Below are 9,041 nucleotides of genomic sequence, written 5' to 3' on the forward strand. Positions count from 1 at the left end.
TAGGTATTTTGAAGATTGGCAAATAACCCTGCACCACGTGGTGGAATTATTGACTATTCATGGTCCGGTAAGGGACCCGTACCCTCGAAGTTTTCCGAAAGGTACGATCTCGATTCCGGGTGTTTGGTAGATTCGACCCTCCCGCCCCACCTCGCGGTCGTGCTCGCAGCTGATACCCTGCCCGCCACAATATATATATATATATATATATATATATATATATATATATATATATATATATATATATATATATATATATATATATATATATATATTGTGGAACACATCGTTAGAACCGTGTGCTGGTTCAAATGTTTGAGTCTGGGTCCGTGGGGGAAACCATGTGGGAAGGATAATTTCGAGCGTGAAGGACTGATGCAGGCAGCTTGATCGAGATGATGAGAGATGAGAGATTTTCAGTGTAAGACCGTTAAATCATCATTATAAAAGTTAAAAGTTATTATGGTAAGGAAGTTTTATGGTAAGGTGTTTGAGTTTTAAAATTTGTTTAATTCATTGTAATTTTTCCTATGTTTTTTTTTGTGTTTCATATGTATTTTTGATTGCTCAGCTTGTTGAGTGATATTGTATAAGATGTAAACTAAATGTTGGAATGCGTCCCCTCCTCCCATAATTACATCAATCCTTATGGGGAAAAATTCCCTGCTATCCGTAGTTTCGTTATAATTGGAACTCTTCTGGAACGTACTGTATCTTGGACCTGCATTCGATTAGGACCCCCTGTATTCGATTATGTCGATATCCTGAAATTGTATGCCATTGAATGTTTTAAAAACAATCTCAGCAATAAATGTGAAAAGTATGTTGATGATTCCTGACTCAACAATTCCAGATTCCTGATTCCTGAGCAAAGCAACAAAAAAGAAATACTGCCAAAGAAACAGCAGGCACCGAATTTACAAACCCGCATCATTTCGCAAGAAAAAGGATTACACAAATGGGTGTTGAGTGAAGACACACAAAGCATAGACAAGAGTGGAGGGGGAAAAAAAAATACTTCAATAAATCATTCAAGTGCTTGTTTCATTCACCTGCATGCTTCATGAAATTTAAAGCAAAGTGTTACACCAGCAAAAATGTTTAAAAAGCTAGGATGCAATATGCTTTGAATCATACAACACAAAATGACAATTATAAGTATAATCTTTTGTTATAATGTCTGAATAAAAAGATATATTAGAGCTACAATGCTTAATGGAAAAAAAGGACATGAGCGTAAAAGTATTTAACATGAAACATAATGATTTCTTTGTGTTGTCCATAAATGAGAATGTTTGGCATCTCACGATGTTTCACCACGGCTGGGCAGGCAAGATTATGATGTGTGCTAATGCACAATGCACTTGGGCAGGCTGTTCACATGGAGAACTTGTACTGGCTTCACTATGAATTGCCTCTCAATCCTGCTCCAACGCCACAAAGGGAAATACCATTCCAATAGCATTTTTGAAGTTTATTCTATTTCCTGTTTGTGGTTTCCCAGAAAACAATTTCAACACGAATTCAAACTATTTTTTAGAACAACAAAATGTATTACTTTTTTTTTCAGCATTTTTCTGCTTTATTGTGTATTATATGAGATGGCGAGATAGCTTCGTTTTACTTTAGATATTGCTTTTATGGATGGAATTTCTTCCAAAGATTTGTTTTACTTGCTGAAGGAAAAATGAAATTACCATTATAACTTAGCAACAAAACATTTCTGAGTCCAAGACAAATGATGCAGCATTTTATCAAGACATTCTCCAAAGATTGTACACTTATAACAAAAAAATACTTCTGACAACAGCCCCAAAATGTTGTCAAAGCAGTATTACCCTCGCAAAATTGATACAAAAGTTAGGATGCAATATGCATTGAACTATACAGCACAAAATGACAATTACATGAATAATGTTTTGATAGAATGTCTGAACGGAAAGATATGATATAGTTACAATGGTTATTGTAAAATAAAAAAGGGGAACAGAGATCATTTAATGGTGACATGGCTGGCTCGCTTGGGTTTGAATCTCGAACCAACTATAAACTGTCATCCTGGTGTTTCGCAGGGCAGCAGGATGATTCATCAATGTGTGTGCTATCTCACAGATGGATGTTAAACTGGGTGCTACATCTATCAGAAATAGTCGGTGAATGTTAAAGATCCGACAGCATCGTTCACATTACAAAGATTAGGTGAGCTATCGTTAGAACCTCGACTAAATTCCAAGATCCAGCTTTAACTCATATGGGGCACTGCATCAATTAAACAGTTATGCCCCCAGAAAATTATGCTACCAAAAACTATGTGCTGCAAATGAAACAAGAAAGAGCAATCAGCGATTGCAGAGACTCACCAGGACCTGTTTTGTGCGGTGTATTTTGTGTGCCAAATAAATGGAAGAATGTTCTAAATGAAAGGTCATTGATTGCAAACGAAAGGTCTAAATAGCCTTGTTTTAAATGAGTAAAGGTAAATGGTCTGAAAAGTTGCAAATGTCAAATGGTCTGAAAATGTCTAAATGGCTCTGAAAGTGTTTAAAAAAGCAAAAGTGTCCAAAAGAGTGTAATTTAAGGTTTAAACAGTCTTAAAATGTCTTAAAGGGTCTAAAGGTCAAAGGGGTCTCGAGGGTATTATTAAAAGGTCTGAAAGGTGTGGTCTAAAAGTCGTTATGGTTGAATGGAGTCTAAGGGTGTAAGAGGATCTAAAGGGTGCATCAGGGTTTATAAGGTCTTAGCGGTATAAATGGTCTGAAAACGTATTAGGGGTCTAAAGGGTCGTATGGGTCTTATGGGTCTTTTGAGTCCTTGGGGTTGTGGTGGAAAATAACTCAATTTCCACAAGTTGGATCAGCATACCAAAGGAGAATCTTAATTTCGTACATACAAAGGAAGAACATTGAATGATTCACTGAAACATTCGAATGGACTTCACTGCAACAAAAGCCCGAAACAATTCTTCTTATACACAACTTGACATTCCAAAGAATGGGAGGGGAGACATTTGGCAACTCAACTACAGGGTTACCTGATAAGCATGAGGAAAAATAACTCAAACGGCAATACGTGTCCACCGGGTGAAAGAGAGAATGACATCATCTTGGCAAAAGTTGCAGTGTTATCAACCAGGTCACCCTGTTTCAGAGTAAGACATTCCTTTTTATCAATATTTAAGTCAAAGGACTATTGCGTCAAGGGAAACATAACCGACAGCGAGGTCTTCATGGTCTTAAAGGGTCTTGGGGTTCTTAAGGGTCGAATGCAATTCATACACATACTCACGTTCTGTGCAAACAAACAAACAGACAAACAAACGGACACAAATGCAATAACCTCTTTTCTGGTGAGGGTAACGAGAACAGCACTCTGCCAGAGTGTTGTAGAGTGCATAACTCTGTCAGACTGTAGTTTACGTTTTGTATCCCACTGATAGGCCAGATTTGCATTCGGACCTGAACCAACATCTTATCCACTTGTTCTTGTCATCTCACCAACTCATCCATCAAGTTTTGTCACAACATGTCCACAACGTTTTGAAATATTGTGCAATATGTCGTTTTTAGCCCCATCTTTCAATGGAGAAGAATCACTTAAAAATGAAAAAAATCCAATATCTGGATTCGGATCTTCACCAAAATATGAAAATTTAGTCCTTGTCCCACAGCTAACCTGTTCACAAAATGTCGTCCAACTTCGTACACAACTTATTGAGATATCCCACTCACAGTCAGACAAACAGACACAGACACAGACAGAGAGTGAGAGACAGGGATGAAAATGTAGCTTCTACCCACCTTCGGTGATGGAGGAAATGAGGATAAAAGAAAACTAAGAGGAGGAAGACACCACATTAAGTGAGGTTATCTTTCAATAGCCAGAGAGATATGGGTTTTGATAAGGAAGTAGTTAGAAGGGCAGAAAAGGAACAAGAGAGATTGGATGGAAAGTTAATCATTACTTGGTCGAGAAGGGAGGACGTACCAGATGCAGAAGTTACTGAAAAAAGCTGCCGTTTACAGACGTATGGAGTCGCAGGTTAAACACATAGATCAAAACCACTTACATCCCTTTGATGTTGATTGTGGGATGCTTAGCTCCCATTCAGTGTATCACAAACTCACAAGTTGTTCACAAAACGTTGCTTTAAAATACGGTGGACCCTCAGCTTTCAATGCAGTCCAATTTGGTTTGCCACTAAATGGGTAATTGCCTGAGCACGCACATTATCGTTCAAAGGGTAATACGAGGTCCGTCTAAAAAGTAACGGGACTGACTTCACAGAAATTTTATTCCAAAAAATATATTGGAATCACAGCTTGTCGCCTTCAAAACAGTTTTCCTCCAGTCTCACACACTTGTCCATCCTCTTCTTCCATGCTTCGATGCACCCCCAGAAGGCTTCTTCTGGAATCCTCCAGAGCTCCATCGTCACGGCCCTTTTGATGGCCTCAACATCAGGAAATCGGATCCCCTGATCACCCCCTTGAGCTTGGGGAATAGGAAAAAGTGACAAGTGGCCAAATCTGGCGAATATGGGGGTTGCTCCAGAGTTGGCACATTCTTCTCCACCAGAAACTGTCGGATGCTCAGGACACTGTGAGCAGGGGCGTTGTCATGGTGGAGCACCCAGGCGTTGTTCTCCCACAGATCACTCCTCTTGTCCCGGACTGATCTCATGAGGCGCTGAAGGATCTCCTTGTACACGTATTGATTCACTGTTTGACCCTGATGATTATTCTCATGGACTGTGAGTCTGCAGATCCTGAGGACATTCTAATAGATGTGATCATTGATGGCATTTTTGAATTCATGGTGCAGGAAAGGTAACTGGATCAATGTGACGGACTGTCACTAGTTAAGTCTCTGGAGATTGGACAACAGTTTGAGCTGTCTCGCAAGCAAATCTGCATTGTGAGGAATGAAGATAACGACAAACGTGGAGTGTCAGCTCTCATAGATCAGAGCAAATCTCATCCCAAGCCTTCTACCTCGTCATCGCAACCGCTAGGAATTAAAGCATGTGATAGATGTGGCAAGGATGAGAGGCATTTGTGGAACCAAGGGAAATGTCCTGCAGTTGGCTCCACCTGTTCCTATTGCAAATGCTCGAACCATTGGATGTTGGTATGCCATAGGCGAATGCGACTGGGCAAAACACTCCTCATCAATGCTGGAAAAAAAAAACAAGGAACATCTTCCTGAAGGTAATTCGGAGGTTCTTCAAATATACAAGGTTGACAACATCGGCACTCTGGCAGATGACAAATGGTCCCAGACTGTCAGAGTCATTGGCATTGTGAACATTACCTTCTGTATTGATACAGGGGCAAGGTGGAATATACTTACACTCAGGGATTTTCAAAGATTAGCAGTGAACACTGAACTTCACAAGTCTAAGAGAACCCTGAGGACTTACTCCAACCAGATCATTCAGCCAGTTTCTTCCATGGATCTTTCCCTGGAATTCGAGGGGGAGTCCATAATAGCTTCATGTGAGCTGGTCAATCTGGATCAGGGAACGTGAAATCGGAGGAAGTGGCTGAGAACCTTGGCCTCATTGCTCGACTGAGTTCCCTGGCAGGGGTTCAGTCAGTGTATGATGAATCGGTTCCCCCAGAGCTGCAAGATTTTCCCGATATCATTGGAACTTCAGGTACCCTACCAGGGGTCTACCAAATCAAACTACACCCAACAGCCAATGGGGTTGAACATGCTGCACGTCGGCAATCCGCTGCGCTGAAGCCTAGGATCATCGAGGAATTGAAAAAGATGGTAGATAACGGCCTCAGACTCCAGTAGAGGTGCCAACTCAATGGGTCAGCTCAATGGTAGTTGCAGTTCGCAATGGCAAGCTAAGAATATGTTTGGATCCTAGAGATCTCAACAAGGCCATTAAACGGGAAGATTATCCCATGAAGACAGTTGAAGAGGTGGTCTCCAACATTCCAACAGCCAACTTATTCTCAGTATTGGATGCAAAGATTGGGTTTCTACAGATTCTCCTGGATGAGGAGTCATCAAAACTGATGACCTTCAATACACTGATCGGTCGTTTTTGTTTGCTGAGGCTACCATTTGGATTGAAATGTGCCCCAGAAATATTTCAGCGTATCATGGATCAAATGATGGATGGCATTGTTTGAACCACAGCGATCATGGACGATATGTTGATTGCAGGACGAGATCGAGATCATCACAACAGCATTTTAAAGCAAGTCATGGAGAGGGCTGCATCCTACAACCTCAAATTGAACATGCAAAAATGCAAAGTTCGCCAAAAGGAGGTTCGGTATGTCGGGTATCTACTTACTGCAGATGGACTCAAGCCTGAACACTCATGAATTGAAGCCCTCCGTAATATGCCTATTCCACGAATAGAAAGGATGAGCGGCATTTCCTTGGATTTGTTGCTTACATGGCTAAATTAAGTCAATGCACCACTGCGAGCTTTTCTGAGAGCTGATGGTATTTTTGACTGGCAACCAGCACAGGACCAAGCTTTCCATAAACTATTGGATCTCTGCTGTCAGCAGCCTGTACTGAGATACTATGACGTGAAGGCACCAGTGGAGACCCATATGGATGCAAGTCAGAGTGGTCTAGGTGGTGTCTTAATGCAGGAAGGAAAACCGGTTGCATACACTTCGCGATCCATCTCGGAGGTGGAACAACGGTATGCTCAGATTGAAAAATAAACGCTTGCAATCCTCCATACCTACATGAAATTCCACTGCGACATATTTGGCAAGACAGTGACTATATTTACAGATCACAAGCCACTTCAATAAATTTTCAAAAAACCTCTTCTGTCTGCTCCCATGTGTCTGCAGAGGATGCTGTTACGTCTGCAGTGGGAAGATCTCGAAGTAGTGTATAAAAGTGGTAAAGACATGCAGCTACCAGATACACTATCTCGTACTTATCAGACTCACCAGTTGTCGAGACAAGAAGTCAATCTGGACAACGATGATGTAAATGCCAGTGAATGACAATGTTGCCCACACTCCAAAGACATTTGCTGAGAGACCTCAACATCGCGCAACATCCCTGTTTCAGAGAGGGAAAAGGACTTCAACGATATTCGCTCGGCCACCCGAAAATCGTGCAACATCCATGTTTCATGTGGTTTTACGTCTGTATAATGATAGGCAGTTCTTCAACTGCCAATGTCCAACAGCAATACATTTGACATATTCACTCATCAGAATCAAGATACATATTGCATTTTTGCATGTACACAACCACCACTCTCTGAGAAAACCTTTGTTGCAATGCTGTGGCTGGTTGTTGCAGGGAAAAGACAGGGCGTTCGGCTATCACAAATTTGAGGTGGATGGCTACAAGTTGATTTGTATGAGAGGAAATAGGGGGATATGAAAAAGGTGAGGATGTACCCATAAAGAAGAATGACAAGAGATGATCTTGAGTTCTGGTAGCTTTATTACATATTATTCCCACGGGACGACCCTAAACACAAAAGGACCTGGAGACGTCTTCACGACAAATCCACCCGTTCAACCCCCATCTGCCACCGAGGGAGATGCTGCTGGAACACGATGGTCGCCGATCCAAGCACTGAGCCTGTACATATGCACATGTTGCTCGGAGATGAACACAATACAAAGTCCTTTGAAAGCGCTGGATGCTTCAACTTAGTACGAGCAAAAACACCTGTGACGCGAGGCCGCTGCCCATAAAATGGATGCTTCCACAAAAAGAAGGCACATGTGCCAGACCATGTCACATGAAATGCAAATCCATAACAAAACTTCAAAATTACATTTTGACACTACAAATTCATCTAATTACATTCAAATGAATAACTATTTAACATATGAAAAAGGAAACATGTCACAGAGTTCAAAGCTAAAAATTGCTGTTATATAAAAAAAAAGATTATTACAAAATATTACCTGCACCCACGAACAGAAACGGATTGGAACAACCCACATAACCGTTACATATATAAAGGGTCATCATCATCGTTGGGTGAATGGCATACAACACAGACAAACATTAGATGGTTGTGGAGAGGTGTATCTAGAGTTCCTATTTACTGGGAGTAGCGACATGACATGTCCCAAAATTTTCTGGTCATTATGGATAATGGGCGCCATTTTGTTTCCATCGATATCTCATTGAATGAGAACACAATGGCTCATCATTCTTTTTAAAATGACAGGATGCTGTGCCAGTGAATGCACTAATCAATCAGAGAAAGTTTTCAAAACATAGAGATTCCCTGCAGATGCCGGAAGGAAAAAAAATTGGGAAAAAATAAAGTTCGTCGTCTGAGATGGAAACCGACTTCGGGGTGGTTTATGTGCCAGGTAAGTTGAGATCCTGTGTGTTTACATTTATGTGTGGTGCTGTAATCATATTGCAGTTGGCAGTTGGTTATAACTCGTAAAAATATATAAATCATAACAGGAAATATCTTCTTCTTCTTCTCCTTTCGGCTGCTCCCGTTAGGGGTCGCCACAGCGGATCATCCGATCCGCATAGTGATTTGGCACATGTTTTACGCCGGATGCCCTTCCTGACACAACCCTGGTCGCCTCTTACGACACAGGGATATGGTACACCTATTTTAACCGGGGTATACACCGGCCCAGTACACTGGTACTCATTTCGCCGACCTCGGAAGGATGACAGGCTGAGTCAACCCCCTGGTGTATTAATTCAGTGGCCCAACGGGGCTTGAACTCAGGACCTTTTGGATCCCAAGCCGCTGCCCTAACCACTGTGCCAACACACCAGGATCATAACAGGAAATATCTATAGATAACTTATGATAAATCAAGAACATCCTGGCAAAATTGCTTGTGAGTGTGCGCACCACAAGTTTGATTATTACCCTCGCCGAAGAAGAGGGTATTGCATAAGCGTCCGTTTGATCTTTACTTGGTAAAAAGAAGAAAAAAATTGACAAGTAGGTTGATCGCCTCTGTTTGCTTGTTTGTCCGCACACTTCCAGCCCAAACCGCTCAACCGATCGTTATGAAATTTTCTGAGGCTCTGGTCACCGAGCCTGCGAC

This window comes from Eptatretus burgeri, chromosome 1, assembly GCF_056783735.1.
Source record: "Eptatretus burgeri isolate ZD-2024b chromosome 1, Ebu_testis_v1, whole genome shotgun sequence".
In the NCBI taxonomy this organism is placed as follows: domain Eukaryota; kingdom Metazoa; phylum Chordata; class Myxini; order Myxiniformes; family Myxinidae; genus Eptatretus; species Eptatretus burgeri.